Source organism: Hylobates moloch, unplaced genomic scaffold (assembly GCF_009828535.3).
Source record: "Hylobates moloch isolate HMO894 unplaced genomic scaffold, HMol_V3 SCAFFOLD_24, whole genome shotgun sequence".
Taxonomy (NCBI): domain Eukaryota; kingdom Metazoa; phylum Chordata; class Mammalia; order Primates; family Hylobatidae; genus Hylobates; species Hylobates moloch.
The window spans coordinates 21,993,487-22,020,103 of record NW_026652299.1 but is presented as its reverse complement, the minus strand read 5'-3'; positions in this window follow the sequence as shown (position 1 = coordinate 22,020,103).

Below are 26,617 nucleotides of genomic sequence, written 5' to 3'. Positions count from 1 at the left end.
GAGATGGCATCTCATTTTGATTTTGATTTACATTTCTGTAATGAGTGATGTGGAATGTTTTTTCACATGCTAGCTGGTTGCATGTATGTAATAAAAGATGTATGTCATGTTTGAGAGGTGTATGTTCATGACCTTTTGCCCATTTTTTAATGGGGTTGTTTGGTTTTGCTTGTTAACTTGTTTCTAATAGATTCTGGATACAGACTTTTGTTTGATGTATAGTTTGTGAATTTTTTCTTCCCATTCTGTAGGTTGTCTGTTTACTCTGATGATATATATCGCTGTGCAGAAGCTCTTTAATTAGGTCCCATTTATCAATTTTTGTTTTTATTGCAATTGCTTTTGGAGTCTTCATCATGAAATCTTTGTCAGGGACCTATGCGCACAATAGTATTTTCTAAGCTTTCCTCTAGGGTTTTTATAGCTTTCAGTTTTGCATTTAAGTCTTTAACCTATCCTAAGTTGATTCTTGTATATGGTGAAAGAAAGAGGTCCAGTTTGAATTTCCTGCATATATTTGGCTAGCCAGTAATCCCAGCACCATGTATTGAATATGGAGTCATTTTCCCATTGCTTGACTTTGTTGACTTTGTCAAAGATCAGAGGGTTGTAAGTGTGTAGCTTTATTTCTGGGTTTCCTAACCTGTTCCATTGGTCTATGTGTCTGTTTTTGTACCAGTACCATGATATTTGGGTTATGGTAGCCTTGTAGTACAGTTTGAAGTTGAGTAGCTTGATGATTCTGGCTTTGTCCTCTTTGCTTAGTATTACTTTGGCTGTTGTGGTTTCATGTGATTTATTTCTATATTTCATTTTTTTGAGATGGTGTCTTGCATTGTCACACAGACCACAGGCTGTAGTCTAGTGGCACAGTCAGGCTCAAGCAATCCTCCCACTTCAGACTCCCAAATAGATGGGACTACATGTGCAAGCTACCACACTCAACTATTTTTTTTAAATTTTGTAAATACTGAGTTTCACCATGCTGCCAAGGCTAGTCTCAAACTCCTGAGCTGAAGCTATCCTCCTACCTTCTCTTCCCAAAGTGCTGGGATTACAGGTGTGAACCACCACACCTAGCACTATATGAATTTTAGTCATATTTTTCTAATTCTATGAAAAATGTCATTGGTCATTTGATAGGAATAGCATTAAATCTGTAAATTGTTTTTGGCACTATGGCCAAATTCCAGTAGAATGTAGCTGTGAATCTGTCTGGTCCAGGGTTTTTTCTTGTTGATAGGCTTTTTTTTTTTTTTTTGACAGATTCAATTTTGGAACTCATTATTGGCCCGTTCAGGGATTCAATTTCATCCTGGTTGCATCTTGGGAGGGTGTATGTTTCCAGGAATATATCCATTTCTTCAAGGTTTTCTAGTTTGTGTGCACAGATTTGTTTGTAATAGCATCTGAGGGTTTTTATATTTATGTAGAGTTGGTGGTAATGTCCCCTTTGTCATTTATGACTGTGTTTCTTTGGATGTTTTTTTCTTTATTAGTCTCACTAGCAGTCTATCAATCTTCTTTATTTTTAAGAACCAACTTGGCCAGGCACAATGGGTCATGCCTGTAAACCCAGCACTTTGGGAGGCCGAGGCGGGTGGATCACCTGAGGTCAGCAGTTTGCAACCAGCCTGGCCAACATGGTGACACCCTATCTCTACTAAAAATACAAAAAAATTAGCCAGGCATTGTGGCAGGTGCCTGTAATCCCAGCTACACAGGAGGCTGAGTCAGGAGAATCACTTGAACCTGGGAGAAGGAGGTTGCAATGAGCCAAAATTGCACCATTGTTCTCCAGCCTGGGCAACAAGAGCAAAACTCTGTCTCGAAAAAAGAATCAACTGTTGGTTTCTTTGATCTTGGTGTGATTTTTCATTTCTTAATTTTGTTGAGTTCAGCCCTGATTTTGGCTATTTCTTTTCTCCTGCTAGCTTTGGGGTTGGTTTGCTCTTTTTTTTCCCAGGTTTTCTAGATATAATGTTAGATTGCTAATTTGAGATCTTTCTAACTTTTTGATGTGGACTTTTAGTGCCATAAACTTTCCTGTTAACACTGCTTTTAGCTGTGTTCCAGAGATTCTGCTATGTTGCATCTTTGTTTTCATTAGTTCAATTTTTTTCTTAATTTCTGTCTTAATTTCATTATTTACCCTAAAGTCATTCAGGACGAGCACATTTAATTTCTATGTAATTGTATGGTTCTGAGAGATCTTCTTGGTATTGATTTTACTGCTCTGTGATCTGACAGTGTGGTTGGTATGATTTCAGTTCTTTTGAATTTGTTGAGAATTGCCTTATGGCCGAGCATGTTGTTGATTTTAGAGTATGTGCCATGTATAGATGAGAATACCAACTTGTGGTTGATGGGTGGACTGCTCTGTAGATGTCTGTTAGGCTCACTTGGTCAAGTGTTGAGTTTAGGTTCCAGATTTTCTTCTTTCTCTTCCTTAGTTATCTGTCGAATAACGTCCATGGGGTGTTGAGGTCTCCCACTATTATTATGTGGTTATCTAAGCCTGTTCACAGTTTTCTAAGAACTTGTTTTATGAATCTATGTGTTGGGTACATACATATTTAGGATAGTTAAGTCTTCTTATTGAATAAAACCTGTTATCATTAAGTAATGTCCTTCTTTGTCCTTTCTGATCATTGTTGTTTTAAAATTGGTTTGTATGAAATAAGAAGAGCAGCCTCTGATCTTTTTTGTTTTCTACTGGCTTGACAGAGAAAATAACTCTTTCACTGTAAAAATGGTGCATGTTCATTACAAGACCTTTATAGCATGCAGGAGCAAAAAGAAGAAACAAAGAAATCAACTTGCATTTCATTACCAACTACACATAGCTACAAATTCAATATGTAATTTTTCTGTGCAGATAGAATATGAAATTAACTTTTATTTGAATTTCCCTTGAGTTAAACAAAATTCTCCATTATATCAAACCTGGGCTACTACAATGTCCATGAAAGTGGTCTTCAACATTCTACAGTTCCCACGCAGCCACAATAGTAATAGTTAGGAAATTAGTTAGTAATTAGTTAGGAAATTAGTAATAGGAAATTAGATATTAATACCAAAAGAAAATCAGGTATTTTTATCTTATATAAAATATGTCTGAAGTTTCTCATCACTATTATAAACTTCAAAACACTTCCTTGGCCCATAAGACCATATAAATCTGGCCCTCCCTATCTCTTTGATTTTCCCCTTTTCATTTTCTCATCTCCTACTATAACCTAGAATCACTAAAACTCCCTTTTGTCTCTTTTCTAAATTTATTTTTATGGATGCATAATACATGTACACAGTTTTTGGATACATGTAATAATTTATTTGTATAATTGGAAAGATCATATTAGTGAAAGATCTCCTTAAACATTTATCTTTATGCTGGAAAGATTCAAATTATTCCTCTTTGGCTATTTTGAAATCTGCAATAGATAACTGTAGTCAATCAATTTATTTAACAATAGGTCTTATTTCTTCTGCCAAACCATATATTTGTACCTTTAGTCAACTTCTATTCAATGCTCTCCCTCCCCACTACCCTTTCTGGCTTCTGGTAACCACCTGTCTACTCTCTATCTTCATGTGAGCCACCTTTTTAGCTCCCACATATGAGTGAAAACATGTGATATTTGTCTTTCTGTGCTTAATGGCCTTGATATATTTCTTTTTCTGTATGTCTTAGGGTCTTTGCAGTTTGCGCACCCTAAGCCTCCCATACTATACTCTGCATATTTACCTGATTCCGTAGGTCTCAGCATAAATATTTCCCCAAAATAGCCCTTTTACCACCTTACCAAAAGAACTGTGTCTAAAATAAGACTTTATTACATTCCTCTTTTTTTTCAGTAATGTATTCATTTTGTTTTTGTCTTCTCCTGCTCCAATACAATCTAAGCTTTATAAAAGAAGAGACAATTGTTGCTCTTACTACTATATCTATAGTCCCCAGCACAGTTCCTGGCATATCATAATTATTTTAATGTGTTGAATAAACAAATGACTAAAAATATATCTTACATCTGGGAAAGATAAAAGTAGCCAAGTAGAGGAAAAAGAGCTATAATCCAATCTTATAATTGGGTGAATGTTGCCTAAAAACATGTGTGATTACATAGATCAGTAGATATATACACAGTGCTAAAATTGTTTTGACCCTTATTGAGATTTAACTTCTCTGGTAACGTTTAACTAGTTGCTGGTAGCTTGGACTACAGGAGGGCACCACCACATTTTAAAAAATTGTTAATTGATGTTCTATTTATATTTTACTATAATAGTCAGTGTATTACCTGTAACTTACATCAAATACTCTGTGAACTAAACAGGGAAAAAAGAGTTAAGGAGACGACTGACAACCTGGAAGGAATGGAAACTATTTAACTATCAATAAATGGCTTTGTCAGTCATCCATTATTGTTGTGTTTAGAAAAAAATATTTATCGTTTAAAATACGCTGTTATTACGTTAAGAAGGTTTACGCAATTGCAATCAAAAAGAAAATATATATAGAATAAATACAAAGTGAAGTGATAAAGGAATCAAAACACATCATTACAAAAATAATCAACAAAATATAAAAGAAGGCAGTGAGAAAGGAGTCACAAAAAAGTGACAAAACATACAGAAAACAACAAAATGACAACAGTCCTTGACTATCAGTAATTACTATAAATGAATATTCAAATTTGGTTAAAAATCCTATTAAAATACATTGCTAAAAGAAACCAAAAATATACATAAGTAGAAAGCCATTCTGTGTTTATAGATTAGAAGACTTTATATTGTTAAAATGTCTATAGTACCTAGTTATCTACAGATGCAATTGCTATCAAAATCTCAATGGCAATTTTTTTTTTTCTTTTTTTGATGGAGTCTCGCTCTGTCACCAGGCTGGAGTACAGTGGCGTGATCTCACCTCACTGCAACCTCCACCTCCCAAGTTCAAGCGATTCTCTTGCCTCAGCCTCCTGAGTAGCTGGGACTACAGGCACACACCACCATGCCCAGCTAATTTTTATATTTTTAGTAGAGACGGGATTTCACCATGTTGGGCAGGATGATCTCGATCTCCTGACCTCATGATCTGCCTGCCTCAGCCTCCCAAAGTGCTGAGATTATGGGCTTGAACCACCACGCGCAACTGGCAATTTTTTTAAGAAATAGAAAGTAGCACCAAAACTTACAGGAAATTTCAATTTCAAGAGATCCCACATAGCCAAAATAGTACTAAAAAATACGGAGTTTTTACATTTCCTAATTTCAAAACATACTATAAGTAGTGGATCTCAAGACAGTGTGTCACTGGCATATAGACCAATATAGAGGTCAATGGAACAAAACAGAGCACCTAGAAATAAACCCTTATATATATAGCCAAAGGATCTTTGACAAGGGACCAAGACTACATAATGGGGAACTGTCAATCTTTCTGTGAAAAAAAAATGGTTTTGAGGAAATTGGATCTCCATATGAAAAAGAATAAGTTTAGACCCTTACCTAACACCATATACAAAAATTAACTGAAAATGAATTAAAAACCTAAACTTAAGACCTAAAACTATCAAAATCCTAGGAGAAAACATAGGTGAAAACATCAGACCTGTTGGACTTGGCAGTGATTTCTTGGGTAGGGTACGAAAAGCACAGGCGGCCAAAACAAAAGTAGACAAATAGGACTACATCAAACTAACTACATCAAACTAAAAACTTCGAATCACACGAAGTAGTAAATAAAGTGAAAAGGCAATCTATGGAATGGGAGAAAATATTTGCAAATCCTGTGTATGATAAAGGATCAATACTCAGAGTATGTGAGTAGCTTCTACAACTCAACAGCAGCAACAACAACAAAAATAACCCAATTAAAAAATGACCAAAAGACTTCAATTGCCCAATGAAGATATACATATGACCAACAAGTATATGAAAAAATGTTCAACATCACTCGTCATAAAGTAAAAGCAAATAAAAACCACAATGAGATATCATAGCCTCAGCTCCATTAGGATGGCCACTATCAAAACAACAGAAAATAAAAAGTATTGTTGTGGAACACTAATTTTTGTGCACTGTTGGTGGAAATGCAAAATGGTGCAGCCATTTTAGAAAACAATAATGAGGTTCCTTAAAAAATTAAATATAGAATTACCATATTATCTAGCAATCCCACTTCTTGGTATATACACAAATTAAAAGCATGATCTAGAAAAAATATTTTCATACTCATGTTTCCTGCAATATTACTCACAAGAACTAAGAGGTAAAAGCAACCCAAATGTTGATCAACAAATAAGTGGATAAAGAAAATGTGTTATGTATATGTGATAGAATATTATGGAGCCTTAAAAAAAGAAGGAAACCCTGTCACATACTACAATGTGAATGAACCTCAAGGACGTTATGGTAAGTGAAATAAGCCATTTACAGAAGGACAAGTAAGGTAATATAACAAAAGGGTACTAGTAATTTCTGGCCTATGAGTTAACTTCATTCAGTATGTTTTGTAGCTTTATTTGTTCCTCCTTTCTTCTCGTTGCCTTCCTTTATTTTGTGTTGACTTTCCTAGTGACATTTTTTTGTTTTGTTTTGTTTTTCGAGATGGAGTTTCACTCTTGTTGCCCAGGCTGGAGTGCAATGGTGCGATCTCGGCTCACCGCAATCTCCACCTCCTGGGTTCAAGCAATTCTCCTGTCTCAGTCTCCCAAGTAGCTGGGATTATAGGCATGCGCTACCATGCCTGACTAATTTTGTATTTTTAATAGAGATGGGGTTTCTCCATGTTGGTCAGGCTGGTCTTGAACTCCCGACCTCAAATGATCCACCAGCCTCAGCCTCTCAAAGTGCTGGGATTACAGGCATGAGTGACTGCGCCCGGCCCAACTTTTGTAGTAACATGTTTTGATTCCCTTCTCGTTTATCTTTGTGTTTATTCTATAGATATTTTCTTGTGGTCACCATTGCAATTGCAGAAAACATCTTAAAGTCATAACAGTGTATTTTAAACTGATAACTTATCTTCAATCACAAACAACAAATTTTTTTTGAAAAGATGATCATGAATGTCTGAGAAAGCCATTTATTGATAATAGCTTCTATTACTTCTAGGTTGTCAATCATAATCTTAATATTTTATTCTTCTGCCTTCATTCACAAAGGATTTCAAGTGGCTTACATGTAATTCATGGAATATTATAGTAAAATACAAATAGAATGTCAATTAACATTTTTAAGGCAGCACTAAAGAAATTAAATCTCAAAGTTCAAAATAATCTTACCATTGTGCATTTATCTACTGATTTATAGAGTCACATTTTCAGGTAACATTCACACAATCATATAGTTGGGTTATAGTTCTTTTTCCCCACTTGGTCATATTAATCTTTTTCAGGTTGTAAGCTATGTTTTAGTCCTGGAGCTTCAACCCCTGGGGGTCAGCCTGAAACCAGCATTCACAAGAGCTGACCTGGCACTGGAGTGGGCCTGGCACCTGGATCCCCTGGAATGGGACTTGAACCATTGTTCTGCTGGAGAAGTCCTAGACCTGGGTCCTCTGGACCTTGGGCTACGGGGACAGGCCTGGGGCCTAGGGCCATCCAGGTGCTGGGGCGGGCATAAAGCCTTGGTCCACAGTCTGGAGCTTAGGATCTCAAGGGCTGGCTATGAGTCATAGAGACTGACCTGATTTATCCTGGGTCTGCTGGAGCCTGGGTTACTGGAGCCAGCTGAAGGGTGAAGCCATGATCCATGGGAATTGGATCAACACTGGGCAAGCCTGAAGCTTGTTTTCAGGGATGTCTATGTGGTATTTTATACCAGGGATGCTAATCTGGTACTAGGATGATGTGGAGCCTGAGGCCACAAGGGCTGTCCTTGCTTGGTGAGTTTAGATCCTGAATTCAAAGAGATGAGACAGGAAGATGAGTCTGAAGTTGCCACCTTGATGACTAGGGCTGAGGTGGCCAATTTAATGCTAGGATGGCCCTAAAGTCTGGGGCTGAGGTGCTATTCCCAGTTCTTATGGCAGTCTGAACCCTGGGGCCACTGGAGTCAGCATGGCACTAGTAACGACCTGGAGACCATGTTTACTTGGCAGGCCTGGAGCCTGAGCTGTGGGATTCTGCTTGGAGCTGAGACATGCGTAGAAACTCAGTATGCAGGTACCATACTTGGAGTTTGGGGTCCCAGGGGTTGTCCTGGTCTGGGCAGGTCTGGAGGCGGAGTCCATGTGTCCTAACCTGATGACTACAGTTGCAGTGGGACTCTACCTAATGCTGAGGTAGGCTTGAAGCCTATGGCTGCAGGGCCATATTGGGCAAAATTCACCCCCAATATTTCATGTACATTCTTTTCTATTTTCCCTAAGCATTGGCCAGTTTGAGAAATAAAGGGACACAGTACAAAAGAGAGAAATTTTAAAGCTGGGCATCTGGGGGAGACATCATGTGTTGGTAGGTTCCGTGATGCCCCCTGAGCTGTAAAACCAGCAAGTTTTTATTAGGGATTTTCAAAAGGGGAGGGAGTGTATGAATAGTGTGTGGGTCACAGAGATCAAGTACTTCACAAGGTAATAGAATATCACAAGGCAAATGGAGGCAGGGCGAGATCACAGGACCGGGGCGAAATTAAAATTGCTAATGACGTTTCGGGTGCCATTTTCATTGATAACATCTTATCATCAGGAGACAGGGTTTGAGAGCAACTGGTCTGACCAAAATTTATTAGGTGGGAATTTCCTCATCCTAAGAAGCCTGGGAGTGCTACGGGAGGCTGGAGCTTATTTCATCCCTACAGTCTCGACCATAGAAGTCGGCCACACCCAAGGGGGCCATTTTAGAGGCCCACCCTCAGTGGCGCATTCTCTTTCTCAGGGATGTTCCTTGCTGAGAAAAAGAATTCAGCGATATTTCTCCCATTTCCTTTTGAAAGAAGAGATATATGGCTCTGTTCTGCCTGGCTCACCGGCAGTCAGAGTTTAAGGTTATCTCTCTTATTCCCTGAACATTGCTGTTACCCTGTTCTTTTTTCAAGGTGCCCAGATTTCATATTGTTCAAACACACATGCTCTACAATTTGTGCAGTTAATGCAATTATCACAGGGTCCTGAGGCAACATATATCCTCTTCAGCTGACAAGATTAAGAGATTAAAGATAGGCATAGGAAATCACAAGGATATTGATTGGGGAAGTGATAAGTGTCCATGAAATCTTCACAACTTATGTTCAGAGACTGCAGTAAAGACAGGCATAAGAAATTATAAAAGTATTAATTTGGGGAACTAATAAATGTCCACGAAATCTTCACAATCCACGTTCTTCTGCCATGGCTTCAGCCGGTCCCTCTGTTCAGGGTCCCTGACTTCCCACAACAGGGCCAACCTGTTCTGGGGCAGTTTGGAACCTAGGGCCACTGGGATTGATCTGCCAGTGGAGTGGCTACACAAGCCTGGAGGCTGAGGTTGTGGAATCCTTGGTGCTTTGTTGGGCTGGGACACTTAGTTTACAGGCTGGGGCCATGGGTGACTGTCCACTACTGTCTTTTATTGGGGTGGGTCCAGTTTCAGGGTCTGAGTCAAAATCTGGTGCTCATTTTCCTCTTGTTCTCAATTCAGAGGGTATCTCTCTTCACACTGTGCTGCCTGGGGCTGGAAGAGGATGATGTGGGTACTGTAAACAGTCATTCCTATCCTCTTCAATGCATCTGTTATCAGTTCCGTGTTACAGCAGGTGCTGTAATCTCCCATCTGAATTCCGTAGCTCTTGTGAAGGTATTTGCATACATGGATAGTTGTTCAAATTGATGTTTCTACAGGGGCATGAGTTGTGGGGAGTCCTATTCAACCATCTTGCTGATGACCGACCTACATTTAAGTTTTTGAAGAATCTCCAAGCCATTTTCCAGAGCAGCTGAAGCATTTTATACCTTTACTAGAAATGCACAAGGGCTCCAATTGCCCTATATCCTAACTAATGCTTGTTAATTTCCTTTTTTAAAAATCACCATTCTAGTGCATATAAAATGGTACTTCATTGTGTTTTGATTTGCATTACTAATAACTAATGATGTTGAGTATCTTTGCTTATGTGCTTGTCCATTTGTGTATCTTCTTTGGAGACATAGCTGTTCAATCCCTTTGCCCACTTTTAATAGAATTTTTTGTCTTTGTAGTATTTATTTATAGGAGTTCTTTATATGTCCTAGATATTAGACCCTTATCAGATGTAAGATTTGAAAATATTTCTATTCTGCAAGTCATCTTTTTACTTTTATGATAATGTTCTTTGATGCACATTAAAAAAATTGAGAAAATATATTTTCCTTTTGTTTCCCAGGCTTTTGGTTTCACATATAAGAATCATTGTCAAATCCAAGGTCATGAAGTGACCCCTATGTTTTATCTAAGACTTTTAATAGTTTTACTTTTAGATATTATATCTAGGTGATTAATCTATGTTGAGTAACTTTTATATATGGTGTGATGTAGTCCAACTTCATTATTTTACATGTTGGATATCCAGTTGTCATAATACCATTTTCTGAAAAGACCATTCTGTCTCTCAGTGAATAGTCTTGGCAACTTTGCCAAATATTAAATGACCATAAATATGATTTTTTTTTCTGGACACTCAATTTGATTCCATGTTTATATCCATCTTTATGCCAGTACCACTGTCTTTTGATCACAGTTGCTTTTTGTTAAGTTTTGAAAAAAATAGTGTGAGTTCTTCAAATTTGTTCTTTTTTCTTCAAGACATGTTTTTAGCTATTTGGGACACTGTGACTTCATATGAATTTGAACATTAACCTCCCATTTTGGGAGGAAAAAGGCCATTGTGATTTTCATAGGGACTGCATAAATTGGTAGATCACTGGGGAAGTATAGCTATTTTAACAATATTAACTATTTCAATTTATGAACACAGAACGTATTTTTCATGTATTTATTTCTTTCAGGAATGTTTTATAGTCTTCAGTGTATACACCTTTCCTCTCAATGGTAAAATTTATTTCTAGTTATTCTTTTGGATACTACTTTGAATAGAAATTTTCTTAATTTCATTCTTTGGATAGTTCATTGCTTATGTATAGAATCACAATTGATTTATGTGTTGGCTTTGTACCTTCCAGGTTTTCTAAATTAATTTATTAGCTTTAGTAGTTTGTGAATTTATGGGCGTGTATTGTATATATGTGTATATTCTTTGACATTCTCTACATTTAGGATATTGTCATCTGCAAGTAGGGGTAGTTCTTTCCTTCCAATTTGACTGCCTTTTAATTCCTTTTCTTGCCTAAATGCCCTGGCTAGAATATCCTGTATGATATCAAGCAGAAGTTGTAAAAATTGGCATCCTTGTCCTGTTTCTGATTTTAGTACTAAAAACTTCTGGTCTTCTCCCACTATGATGTTAGCTGCTAGCTTTTCATATATAGCCTTTGTCATGTGGAAGAATTTGCTTTCAATTTTTGTATATTGAGTATTTTTTTATCATGAATGGATGTTAGATTTTTGTCATGCTTTTTCTAGATCAAAGGCAATAATCCTGTAATCATTTTATCTTTTTCTATTAATGTGTTGTATTAAATTGATTATCATATACAGACCTACCCTTGCATTCCTGGGATAAATCACATTTGGTCATCATGTATAATACTTTCAATATGCTCTAATTTGACTTGCTATTATGTGTGATGGAATTTGCATATATATATAATTTATTTTCTTGCTTGTGATGTTTATTCCTCCCTCCCTTCCCCTGGCTTTAGTAGCAGGGTAATGCTGGCATTATAGGACGTATTCCCTTTTCTTCTACTTTTTGAAAAATTTTGGGAATTGGTTTGGTTTTAATAAATGTTTGGTAGAATTTCACCAACAAAGCCATCAGTCCGATAATTTTTGTCGTTGTGAGCATTTTTAAATACTGGTTCAATCTGCTGACTGTAGTTCTGTTCAGATTTTCTATATTTTCTTGAATCAGTTTTGTAATTTATGTTTCTATGTGTGTTTCATCTAATTTGTCGACCTACAGTTGTTCACAGCATCCCATTATAATCCCTTTGTATCAGTAAGGTCAGCAGTTATGTCTCTCCATTAAGCTCTGAGTTTATTTAAGAAATAAGTTTGTCATTTGATTCATCTTTTTAAAGAAACAACTTTTGTGTTCATTGATTCTATTGTTTTTTTCTCATCTTTATTTCATTTGTCTCTGCTCTGATCTATTTCCTTCCTTCAGCTACCTCTGGGTCTAGTTTGTGCTTCTTCTTTATTAATGTAGGTGTTTACAGCTATAGATCCCCTCTCAGCACCTATTTTGCTGCACCTAATCACTTTTGGTATACTGTGCTTTTGTTTGCATGGTCTCTATGTATTTTCTAATTTCCTTTGTGATTTCTATGTCAATGCACGTTTAAAAGTATGTTTTTAAATTTCCCTGCATTTGTGAATTTTCCAAGTTTTCCTTATCACTAAGTTTTAGCTTTATTCCATTCTGGTTAGAAAATATATTTTGTATAATTTCCATATTTTAAAATTTGAGACTTGTTTTGTGGCCCAATATATGATCTATTCCAGAGAACATCTCATGTGCCTTAAGAAGAATTAAAATTATGTTTTTGTTGGTGGGTTATTCAATATATGTCTGTTAGGTCTTGCTGATATGTTGTGGTGTTCAAATTCTCAATTTTCTATATTCTGTTTAGATGGTCTATCCACTATCTATCTATCTTTTTTGTTTATTATTTTCTCCATTAAACACATTTCTTTAGGTGTTTGAGTTTTTTTCTTTTTTTTGTATTGTACCCTTTTTATTCATTTCTCTTTTGTCTTCCCTTTCTAGGTATTTTCTTAGTGGTTACCATGTGGATTACAATCAACATCCAAATTTATAACAATCTAGTTTGATTTGATACCAATTTATCATCTCTAACATATCAAAACTTTGCCCCTATTTAGCCTCATCCTGTCTTTAAGTTTCTGTTTCATAAATTTTATCTTCATACACTATATGCCAATTAACATGGATTTATATATTTCATGCATTTTTTTATATCACGCAGAAAATAAGAGGAGTTACAAAAAATACAGTACTGGCATTTATATTTACTACTACAGTTACCTTTATAACATTCTTTCCTTTTCCATATGTCTTTGCATACTGTAGTGCTTGAATTCATCTTGAAGGATTGACTTCAGCATTTTTGTAGGGAAGGTCTACCAGAAAATCATTTCCTCAATTTTTGGTATTTGGGATGTATTTGAAGAGTACTTTTACTGAATGTAGAACTTTTAGTTGACTTTATTGTTTTTCTTTCAATACTTTAAATATTTTGTTCTAAAGTTACTGAAATTAGCTGTTTGTTAGTCCTATTGAGGATCCCTTGTATGTAAAACTTGCTACTTCCTAGTTTTCAATGTTTTATATCATCTTTTCAAAAATTTGATTATGGTTTATGTCTGTGATCTTTATGAGGAGTTGGTCCTACGTGGAGTATTTTTTAAGCTCTTGAATGTGTAGCTCATACCCTCCATCAAACTTTCGAAGTTTTCAGTCAGTATCTGTTCTTCTGACTTGATAATTCTAATTGCTATTTCCAAATTTGCTTGTTCTTTCTAGTGCCTTCAGAAAGCTGCTGTTGAATTCTTTTACTTTTTTTTTTTTAAACTATTTTACTTTTTGGCACTAGAATTTCTCTTTGGATACTTTTTTGTTATTTCTTCTTTATTAATATTTTACTTCTTTATACATTATTTTCCCAGTTTTCTTTGGTTCTTTAGCCATGACTTCTTTTAGCCTATTAAGCATTTTTAAGATAGTTAAAGGTTTTATCTACTAATTTCAGTGTCTGTGCTTCCTCACAACCAGCTGTCTTCTTTTTTTCCTCATGTGAATGGGCCATACTTCCTTTGTTCTTTTTATGCCTTGTGATTTTTTAAAAAAAACACAACTGTGCAGTTTGAATATTTAAATGTGGTAACTCTGGAAATTAGTTTGCTGGTGTTAAATTTTTAGGGCTGTACTTGTCTATTTGGTGACTTTTCCAAACTATTTTTGCAAAGAGTGTATTCCTTATGCTGTATAGTTACTGAAGTCTATGTTGCATTATCTCAGCAGTAAGCAAGTGACCCGACAGATTTTTTTTTAATACATCTGGAGTTAAAAGATAATCCTACTGTCCTAATTTGTGCAGATTACATCTGAGTTGTGTTACTTCAATACCAAGCCAGACTACCTAGGACTGTGCCTTAACCTTAATATTTAGCTTTTGTAGAGCTCACAGTTATCCCAAAGGTGCATGCCTAGGGTTCACTCAGGTCTATTCTGAGCCTGCTTTTAGTCCTGGTCATGCATATTGTACACCCTGTAAACAGAGTGAACTGTGTATGGTTTTTTTTTCTTCAAGGAATTACCTTCTGAGCTTTGTCTTTCCCAGGCTTTAGAGTTGTCTGATGCTTGCCCTATCCACTGTTTCTTTCTTCAGACAGGTACAGTCGGTGTATGTCTTTAAATATTTTGAAAGATCCAGTCACTACCTAGAAAACCACTCCAGCTTGATTGCTGGGGAGGGAGAAATAAATGTCAGCTTCTACATTGTTTTTTAGAGAACAACCCAATAGGTCAAAATGCGCAACTACAATATTTTTAAAACAATCAAACTTCATCAGGAATGTGGTTTGCCATTCCCATGGATGGCATCTCTGCCATGTTGGGAATTAGAGAGAGTTATCAGATGAGTGAAAATACCTAATGCTTTTTAGCCAAATTTCAGCTGCCCTTTCCTTCATTAAGTGCTCCTCCGGTTATACATTTTGAATTACAGTAGGTTCTAGGGTTCCAAAAACAGAGTTGACTCTGTCAGTGTTTGCCAGGTGATGGTAGTTTCAGTGAGTGGACCTAGTATTCAAACACCTTACTCTGCCATTCTCAAGACATCACTATGTGTCTGATTATATCAAGGTCTAAGACCTGCTGCGTATCTCTCTTTCTCTGAAGCATGAGACCCTGCTTGTGGGAGACAGTGTACATAATTAGTATAATTTAGCATGAAAACTAGATGAGACAATGGCTAATTCATAGATCAGCAGTAGCATTTCCACATAGTAGGACAAGTTAAAGTATGACCTAGGAATACTAGTCACATTCATGCCCAGAGCAATTTGTTTAATACTAGTCACATTCATGCCCAGAGCAATTTGTTTGTTTGCATTACTTTAGTAAGTTTCATTTGTCAATTGTAGAGATGCCTGGAAATGTGTTTTTGAGAACTGGTATAATTATTTAATATATCATTATTATGCTTTAATTTCTATTTTATAGAAAGAGAGCCACAAAACGGTTAGAAATAAATATATATAGTGTGTGTATATATATAGGAAATCTTGATATCCATTATGTATTATGTTTTTGAGGGTTAGAAAGAAGTACATATATATACTACCATACTACCATATTTGGAAATAACTTCCATATATATATATAGAAACCAGGTGCCTTAGTAAATATATATATATATTTACTAAGGCACCTGGTTTCTAGATCTATTTTAGCCATAATTTTTCTAGTATGTAGCATATTGTTTTTCAAAGACAGAATAAAATCAATAAATTGAAAGAAGGCATACAGAAGTGAAGGATAAGGCACATTAGAAGCAAATATCAAGGTCAATTTTATCCTTCTTTAGTAATATACATGATTTGCACTAAATAGACCTATATAGGATTACATATCTACCTCACCATAGATATAGAAAACAGACTCCAGAAAATGAAAATTGTTATGTATATCCACCCTGAAAATGTTGAAGCAATGTGTATCCCCAAAGTAAGAGAGTACTGGCAACTTTCATCTCTCCATTAGAAACATCTGACTCTTATCCAAGTGTGAAGAGTTAATTCAAATAATTTTTTTTTAATTTTTAACTGTGGCATGTATACAAAATAATTTGTATACCATGTACATTTAAACAAAGAATAATAAATACTTGTGCCATAGCTTGAAGAAAACAATAAAATTTACATTTATTTTAAAACAAGGATATTTATAAATTAATTTATAAGTCTTAAAAATTAAGACTAAAAATGTTTTTATGGTCAACTGACGTTTTTCCAGATATCTCAAAACCTCATTTATATTCACGACTTCTGCAACATTGCAGTTGTTATTATATTATAGCCTGGGATAGAATGGATGTCATCAGAATCATCGGCCTCCTCTTATGCAAATAAGCACCTCAAAGCCATTAGCCACCATTAAGGTAAAGTTGCATGTTCTCACATTGGTAATCTAGACACCTAAGCTTAGTTCAGTATTTGTAAAGAGGTGAGGGTTCTCTTAAGGTTTACACTTTGTAAAGTGAGACAGTTCAAATGAGAATTCTAAAACTTCCAAGGCGACACTTTCACGATTAGGGTCTTCACTTCTTAAAAACCTTTTCCGGAAGCATTCTATAAAACTACTTACCAGATTGCCAAAGAAAGAAAAGAAGTCCCAAAGCATTGGAAAGACTTTCATAAAGACATGTGTCCCACAAAAATTTTCAAACTGGTTGGTGGCCTGAAAAAGGAAGGAGAAAAGACTGAAAAGTGAATCATTTTTCAAATGACACTCTTTGTTCCCGCTGATATATTCCCATGTATGTTCTATACCTCTATCTAAGTTTTATGTGTTTTCTAATCTAGCTAACTCTGAAATTGCTCATCAAGGTACTGCAGCTTTACTACTCCCCTGCTATGGTAGCCACGTCCTTTACTGTTAATATCATTATTATTTTTTGAGACAGGGTCTCACTCTGTCACCCAGGCTAGAGTGCAGCAGCATGAACATGGCTCACTGCAGCCTTGGCATCTTGGAGCCAAGCAATCCTCTCGCCTCAGCCTCCTACGTAGCTGAGACTACAGGTGTGTATCACCATACCTGGCTAATTTTAAAAAAACGTATGTAGAGACGGGATATTGATCTCCATCTCAAGCTATCCTTCTGCCTTGGCCTCCCAAAGTGCTAGGATTACAGATCTGTGAGTCCCCATGCCTGGTCTTCAAATCTATATATTATTACTCTTTACGTGTACGCTGATGCCGTAAGGGAAAAGAGTCAACATGTTTAAAGGCAGCTAAAGAATGTGGGTTTTTTTTATTAGATCATAACTTTAAGTGGAAATGAATACTGCTGCTTCTTGCTACAGATGGAGCTCCTACACTACTTAAAAAATCTTCTCAACTTTAGCAGGAAATCAAGGTCCTCATATTATTGCTTTTTACAGAGATATGCATTGGCATTAGAGACTCTTCCAACGATCCTGAAAGTTTTGTCAACAACCATAAAAGTCATCAGCTTTATTATCTTAAAAATATTTTTTTCAGGCCGGTTGCAGTGGCTCACACCTGTAATCCCAGCACTTTGGGAGGCTGAGGTCAGGTGTTTGAGACCAGCCTGGCCAACATGGCGAAACGCCCCTTTACTAAAAATACAAAGAATTAGCTGGGTGTGGTGGTGGGCACCTGTAATCCCAGCCACTCGGGAGGCTAAGCTAAGACAGCAGAATCGCTTTAACCCAGGAGGCGGAGGTTGCAGTGAGCCAAGATTGTGCCATTGCACTACAGCCTGGGCAACAAGAGGGAAACTCCATCTTAAAAAATTTTTTTTTCAAAAATGCGAGCACAATAGTGCTTCACTATCACACCCAGAACTTTTTGATGTTCAAGAAGACAAGTCTCCTCATTTAGACTAAAGTTCTAGTGAAAAATCTTATTTGGACCAGTCACGTGTGTCCTTTTTAAGGAGGAAAAAAAAAAAATCACTGAATAAATATTATCTCTACATGAGATGTTTAGTTTCTGTGAAATCCAGGTATAAGGTCATAAGAGTGGAGCCCTAATTGGATAGGACTGGTGTCCAAAGAAGGAAGAGGCATCAAAGCTCTCACTCTCTGTGTGTGTACTGAGTCAGGCCATGTAACGGCCCAGCAACAAGGTAGCCAAAGTCAAGCCTAACAGCACCTTGATCTGGACTTCCCACCTCCAGAACTGTGAGAAAATACATTTCTGTCATTTAAGCCAACCAGTCCATGGTGTTTTGTTATGGCATATCTACCTGACTAGCACAACTTCTAAGGCAAAGCAAGGTGGGGGACATTCCTCTAAAAACTTACCATAAATGATAGAAACTATACTGAAAGAGATACGTAAATAGGTAGGTGGATAGATACCTCCCAAAACACCATGAATGTAAATCAATTCTAAATTAGATTAATGACATAAATTTTATATTATTTTTTGATATGGCATTTCATTCTGTCACCCAGTTTGGAGTGCGGTGGCACAATCTTGGCTCACTGCAACCTCTGCCTCCTGGGTTCAAGCGATTCTCCTGCCTCAGCCTCCCGAGTAGCTGGGATTATAGGCGCGTGCCACCATGCCTGGCTAATTTTTGTACTTTTAGTAGGGAGAGGGTTTTACCATGTTAGCCAGGCTGGTCTCAAAGTCGTGACCTCAGGCGATCTGCCTACCTCCGTCTCCCAAAGTGCTGGGATTACAGGCATGAGCCACTGCGCCCAGTCAATGACATCCATTTTAAAAGCATAATTTAAAGACTTTTTTTTTTTTTTTTCTGAGACACAGTCTTGTTCTGTTGCCCAGGCTGGAGTGCAGTAGCATGATCAGGGCTCAGGCAATCCTCCTGCCTCAGCCTTCCCAATAGCTGGGACTACAAGCATGCACCACCGCAACTGGCTAATTCTTGTATTTTTTTTGTGGAGATGGGGCTCTCACCATGTTGCCCAGGCTCGTCTTGAACTCCTGTGCTCAATCAATCCTGCCACCATGCCCAGCCAATTTAAAGCCTTTTATATTAATATAAGAGGTAGGGAATAGAAAGTGTCCAATACAAAATTAAAGATTATGTTGAGGATATTATCTATATTGTAACACTATTTTCATATAAATATAATAAAATACTATATTCAAGATCTTTTCAATACACATAGCTGAGAGAGGATTAGTATTCAGGGAACCTAACAAAACTGCAAATCATTAGAAAAATACTAACAACACGTATTACTGATGGGACGGGTCTCTTAATTTGATTTGAGCGGGGTTTAGCAAAATCCGCCACAAGAAAGTACATGGAAAATGTTTTGTTACTTAGGTTGAGGTTACTCACCTGCCTTCTTCAGCATATTCGATATTTGGTTCCAACTAAAAGATGGCATATTTGGGTATTTAAAATACAAAAATCATCAATACAGAAAATTGGCAAGAATATCAAAAAATATTGTACAATATTCTTTCTTACAATATAGTCTTAAATTCTTAGCAAGAATATCAAGCTGTTGATGAATATATAAATTGGAAAATCTAACGGGGAGAATAATTTGGCAACATATCAGAAATTTCACTTACGCATATTCTAGTAACTAGGCTCTCTACAGATGTGCACAATTACAAGAACAGTTATTGTTGTGCTGTCCAAAAAATTGGAAACATAAATGATCTTCAGAAATAAAAGGAAACATAACTTATATAACACTGATTCAGTGATATGATATAAGGTGAATCAACCAGACTACATCTGTTAACATGGATAAATTTCAAAATATAATGTAAACAAAATCAGCAGCACAGTGCATTATCTCTTATTAAATATCTCATTTATGTGTAATAAATGCATGAGTATGCACATGTCATGGAAAATATGCATGTGGTATACAACACAAATAATCAGTGATTCCCTCTGAGGAGGAAGGGATGCATCAAAACTATACATAGCATCTGAAAAAATTATACCTGTTAATATATTCACCAAGCAGTGAAGTACATCTTAACATTCATTATTTCAGTACAATTTTTGTCTCATTTTTGAGTTTTTTAACATCATCTACTTCATAGATTAAATTTTATGAACATATCACCTGTCATCAAAAACAAAGATTTACCTTTTATAGATCACATTTTTAAAAAGTCTGAAAAAGCTAGGAAGTTAGTTAGATTTTAAACACTTATACAGTTGACCCTTAAACAATCAAAGGGTTAGAGGCTCATTCCCTGCACAGTTGAAAATCTACATGTAACTATTGACTCTCCAGCAACTAATAGGCTACCGTAACCAGAAATCTTGCCAATAACATAAACAGTGAATAAACACATTTTGTATGTTATATACTGGATACTATGGTTATAGTAAAGTAAGCTAGAGAAAATATATTTATCATTAAATGGAAGTTGATTATCATAAAGGTCTTCATCCTTGCCATATTCACATTGAGAAGGCAGAGGAGGAAGTGTTTGTCTTGCTGTTTCACGGGTTGCAGATACAGAATAAAATAGGCAGGTAGTGGACCCACACAGTTCAAACCTGTATTGTGTAAGAGTCAACTAGATTAATACATCCATAGATTATACATATAATTTTCATTTTATGTGCATTCATATTCATTCTTATATGTATTAACATATTAATTTTATCTCATACAGCCCTGTCCTAACAAGGTGACTTGCACCGAAAATGATAGAACAAAGTATTTACCTATCAGAATTTTCCAATAACTTTTAAATATAACAATAGAAATCCATTCAGAGAACACTACATTTGATGTAATTAGGTTGTAATTAGTTGTTGAAAATGAAATCTTCAGTTCTATTCCTGGCAGCAATTCATTCATCTGAATTGTTTTTTAAACCACATCCTTGTCTTTGCCTTCTTTTAAGCTTTGTGGATTGCTTCCATTGGGTTTCCTTCCCAATCAGGAGCCTCTCTATACTCATCTGGCTGTGGGTGTTAAGTGCATCAGAATGAGATCAAGCCATGTATTCATGATATTCTGGAGAAAATGAAGACATCCTCTGGGTGGTATCAGAAAAGTTGGAGGCAGCCCTGGCTCCTATGCATTGTGAGACACTTACCTCAATTTTGAGTTTCCTAGAATTAATAGCCTCTGTTTTAGTGAAAGAAAGATTGGTCCTCAATACACTTGACAAATCTCTACATAATGAGTATGAACATTTTTGACTAGTAATAAAAATTGAAAAAGAAACCTACATTTAAAAGAAACATACATTTGGGAGAATATGCAGCAGCTATTAACCAAAAAAAAAAAAAAAAATTACTATCTTTCTCTTGCAGTGTAAATGACAATTTTTTTACTGTGTGTATGTGTGTGTTTTGAAAACATTTCTGTATTGCGAGTTTGTGCTGTTATGGATTATTTATGATTTTGCTTTTCGTGTTATAACAGCATTTCACACCAATCACACTTTGAGGACTCTAATTCCAACTTGTCAAGGACGAAGAGATGAAATGTGAAAACTGCCTGACAAGAGGCATATATCTGTACAAGAGGCAGATATCTGTGCACCAAGAAATGATATTCACTACTCACTTTGTGAATCAGATGTATAAAATTACGGCTTCCATGGCAGTGATGGGCATTTGAGGCAATTTGTCTACAAAAGAATCTCAGATAAGCATCTTTAATAAAACTCATGTCTCCCCTGTTGGTCTGTACCTCATTATACTTTAATCCTAAGATTCAATTTTATACAAATGCATATATATCTAAACTCAAGTTTTTTATAATGGTAACCTATTTCTATGTACTACACTATTACCATATGTATAGCCTTACAACTGTAATTTAAATATCAAGGCAGTGTGTCTACTATAAAATCTTCTCCATGTAACTGCACAGAGTCAAAGACTTGAAAGGGTCTGACTAGAACTACATGCTTTACCAACTTAATTTTGTATACGTACTTCATTTGTGACACAGCATCAGACGAGTGTCCTTTAAATGCAAAGTGTGTCTTAAATAAATAGCATATAACTATTTTATTCTTCTTCAGGGTCTGTATGATGGTTAATATTATGTGTCAACTTGACAACCAGCTGTTTAGATATTTTGCCAAATGTCACCAATATTTATCTGTTATAACTTTTATTCTTAATACTCCATCACTGTGAGCTGAGACTTTCTGCTAGTGTTTAGGGTAGATTTACAACATACATATATGGCTAAAATTTGAGAAGCATTTTTCTTGATTCAATATTTTTCCTCACACACAGTTGTGTTAATCCAAGAAATCTCAAAAAACTACTTAAAGAGACAATTCATTCTAATTGTCATGTAAATCAAAGACTTACATTTAGAATACAGTCAAATCTGACTAATGCAGAATAAGTTGGGGAGAAATTTCATCTTTAAAAATTCATATTAAAAATAATTGTGAAACCACAAGAAACTAAGTAATATTCAGTCGCACATACCCCAAGAACAGCAGAATATACATTCTTCAAGAAAACAGTGAACATGTAACATGATAGATTGCTTTCTGAGCCATAAAACATGTGTCAGTATTTTAAATTTACTTATATAATACAACGTTTATTATCTATCTGCCTTCAGTGGGATTCAATTAAAGTAGTGCTTAGAGATTTGAACACTTTTAAAGAAATAGAGCTCAGGTTAATTAGAAAACTATTAAATTACAATTAAACCATAGAAAATAAATAATAAACATTAAGTGCAGAAAACAATGAAATAAAAATCAGAAGAATGAGAAGATCAGTAAACTTGATAAGCCTCAAGCCAAGCTGATTAAAAAATGTGAGGAAAAACCACAAATGACAAATATCAGGAGAAAGGAACATGGCATCACTGCAGTTCTCACTAGCGTTAACAGTTTAAAGAAAGATGTCTGTCAAGAAATTCCAAATTTTAGATGCAATGACAAATATCTTAAATGACAGAAACTGCCAAACTCACTTAAAAGGTAATATATAACCTAAATAGCTGTATATCAAAGTAAACAGTGACATGTGATGGAAGAAATTGGAATTTTAGGTAAAACATTCATACAAAGAAAACTCCAGTTTCAGATGATATCCCTGGTACATTCCACCAAACACTGAAGGAAGAAACATTTCCAATTTTACAACTTTTTCAGAAAACAGAGTTGCAGAAAACATTTTCAAACTCATTATATGAGGCCAACATTATCCTGATACTTAAACCAAAGATAGATATAAGAAAAGTACACAGCAACATGTTTCATAAAAATACAAAAAAATTTGTTAACAGTTTAAGAAAATTAAATCCAATAACAGTTTAAGAAAATTAAATCCAATGATAGACAATGCATCATGATTAAGTGCAAAAATGCAAGGCTATTTAAATAATCATACCATTAAATTAATGAAGAAAAATGCATAACAAGCATTTAACAGAACTGAATCTCCATTTCTGGTAAAACTCAGCAAACTAACAAAATTTCTCAACCTGAAAAAGGGCATATATGATAAAACATGTAATGATTAAAACTGAACGCTTTTCCTCTAAGATCAGAAATGCAGAAAGGATGTCTATTCTTACCTCATCTATTAAACATTACATTGGAGAATTTAGCTATGCAATAAATTAATTAGGAAAAAAATAATCACAAATTAGAAAGCAAAGATTAAATCTGTATTTAGAAGTAGCATGATTGTCTATGCAGGAAATCTTCGGAATCTACAAAAAAAAATTGTAACTAGTACCTGGGTCTAGCAAGTTTGGAAGATATGGAGTATTTGTATATACTAGCAACAAACAACTAGAAATTATAATAGCATTAAAAGACATAATATTTGGCAATAAGGTGTAAAAGGCCTCTAAACTGATAAAAACAAGATTGTTAAGATTTCTAAGAATATAGAACTATACCAAGCTGATAGATCAAAAAAAGTGGCATTATGTTACTTTTCCCCAAAATATCTACAGATTCAATGCAATTTTAATTAGTATTTCATCAGGCTTTTGTATAGAAATTGTCAAGATGATTATAAAATTTACATGGAATTTCAAAAGGCATAGTCTGGGAAAAACTACCTTGAAAGATAAAAAATTTGGAGGATTTATTCTTGTTTTACCTAATTGAATTACTGATACATGCAGCAAGTTGGATGAATCTGCAGCAAGTTGGATGAATCTCATGCAGCAAGTTGGATGAATCTCAAAATAGCTATGCTATGTGAAGCCAGATCCAAAAGTATATGCATTGTAAACACCATGTACATAACCTTCTAGAAAATGAACACTAAACTACATGAAATGAAATGAAGCAGATCCAGGACTGCCTGAGGCAGGATAAAGAGGAAGCACGGGCCAGGCACAGTGGTTCACACCTGTAATCCCAGCACTTTGGGAGGCCAAGGTGGGCAGATCATGAGGTCAGAAGTTCGAGACCAGCCTGGCCAACATGACGAAACCCCGTCTCTACTGAAAATGCAAAAAAAAATTAGCCAGGCATGGTGGCGCATACCTGTAATCCCAGCTACTCGGGAGGCTGAGGCAGGAGAATTGCTTGAACTTGGGATGCAGACGTTGCAGTGGGCCAAGATCGCACTACTGCACTCCAGAGCGAAACTCTGTCTCAAAAAAAAAAAAAAAAAGAGGATTGACACAGGCATATGAGAAAACTTTGAGGGATGCTTAAATATGTTCATTATTTTGATTGTGCAGAAGTTCTCATCAGTGCAGGCAGTCCTTGCTTGGCGTGGTAGGAAAACTTTTGCAGATCAGGACTGAATCCTTGCATGTTAAGGTTCCATGGTAACAAAGCACAACATTTTCACTTTGCACAGTGACAAAGGAAGGAAGCTGTTTCAATATGTACTACTCTCCACTATCACCATATCCTACAAAGAAAGGTGGCCTCAAATATGTAGTTATAGTTTATTATATGTGACTTATACTAAAATAAAACTACAGACATTGTTTTTCTTACCTTTTTGATGAATAAGTATCAAATTAGCTATACCTTTAAAGACAGTTTTCTTTCACATAAATTTATTCCTCTTATGATGTGCCATTATTTTTCAAATACTAGTAGCTTCTTAAATCTGTACCCCTACATATCATCCAGAAACCATCCAGATCAACAAACAGCACAAATAAAACCACTCATAACTGTTGCCCAGAATTAGTAAGATAGAAATAATATTACAGCTCTGAATTACATGTGTGACATCTCAAACCAACAGAGACAGCTGCATGGGCAATGCAGAAGTAAGGTTTCATGAAGATTTCTGAGGAGGATGAAAGTCACACCATAAAAGGGGAAATATTGCAGCCTGAGGCCAGGGTGATTGGACTGGCCACAGGAAAATGGAAAGGAAGGGGTTAACTTCTGCAGTAGGAGGAGGTAGTATGGAAGGAACAGGCTTCCCTTGGAACCTTGGTGGTGATGAGAAAGAAAGAAGTGACTGATCAAAATTAAGTTTTCTATATAAACAGGAGAGTATTACTACAAAATCAATCCTCTCTACCACTATTCTAAGAGAAGAGAAGACACTTTAACACAAAAGCCAGTCAAATCTTTAACCCTTTCTTATGTTGAAACAGTTGCCACTGCAGTCTAAAAAGGAAAAACAAAACAACATTTAAAACTAAATAATGGCAGGTAATATATAAGTAAAATTACTGCACAGAAGAATTAGAAAATGAAACATTTCAAATGACAGAAACAGTCACCTCTAAAACAAGAAAGCAAAAAAAGTAACATTTAAAACAAATATGAATTTAGTATCATAAAAGTAGCATTTTTTTTTTTTTTTTTGAGACGGAGTCTGGCTCTGTTGCCCAGGCTGGAGTGCAGTGGCGTGATCTCAGCTCACTGCAAGCTCCGCCTCCTGGGTTCACGCCATTCTCCTGCCTCAGCCTCTCCGAGTAGCTGGGACTACAGGTGCCCGCCACCACGCCCGGCTAATTTTTTTTGTATTTTTAGTAGAGACGGGGTTTCACCGTGGTCTCGATCTCCTGACCTCGTGATCCGCCCGCCTCAGCCTCCCAAAGTGCTGGGATTCCAAGCGTGAGCCACCGCACCGGGCCAAAACTAGCATTTTATAGATATAAAACAGAATTGAAAATCTCAGTATCTCCTGAAAAAAAAAGAAGATATAAGACAAACTTTAATTAAAGTGACAAAAAAATAAAAAGATTTTCTTTTTTGTAATGAAAGTTTTCTGCAGTCAAGTTTTGTAGATAATTGCTATGTAAAACCCATTCACTAAATACACTAACAATAGCCACAATGCAGTCCACAGACATGACTAAGATATGCCATTTTTTAGTTTTATATGAATTATAATTTCCTCTGTGATGGATATTTGCATTTGTATTCAGATTCAAGGAAAGATATTAGTCACCTGTATGCCATACACTCTTCCTTACTTAAATATGTTACCTTAATTAATTTCATCAATTCCTTGGCTAAGTGTTTTACTTTCTACTTTGTAGGTGAAATTTTGAGAAACAGCAAAGTTAAGAGATGTGCTCAAGGTCACAGAGATGGTAAACATCAAAAACAGATTTAAATCCACTTCTCTCCGCCTCTGTGTCCAGTGTTCTTTCCATTTTTCTCCTAAGAAACTCAAACAGTCTATTATACTCTGTAAACTGTAGGTTTCATTGGTATTCTGTGTAAATAACTACTTTTTAAAAATTTAACTGAGTTTTGCATTCATTAAATGCCAGAAAATGTCATAAACATATCAAGAAAAAGTTTAAAGAAGGAGGTTATCATGACAACCTCTGAAATTGAATTCTAGGTTGAGTAGATGGGGACACAGCTAAAAATAAAAA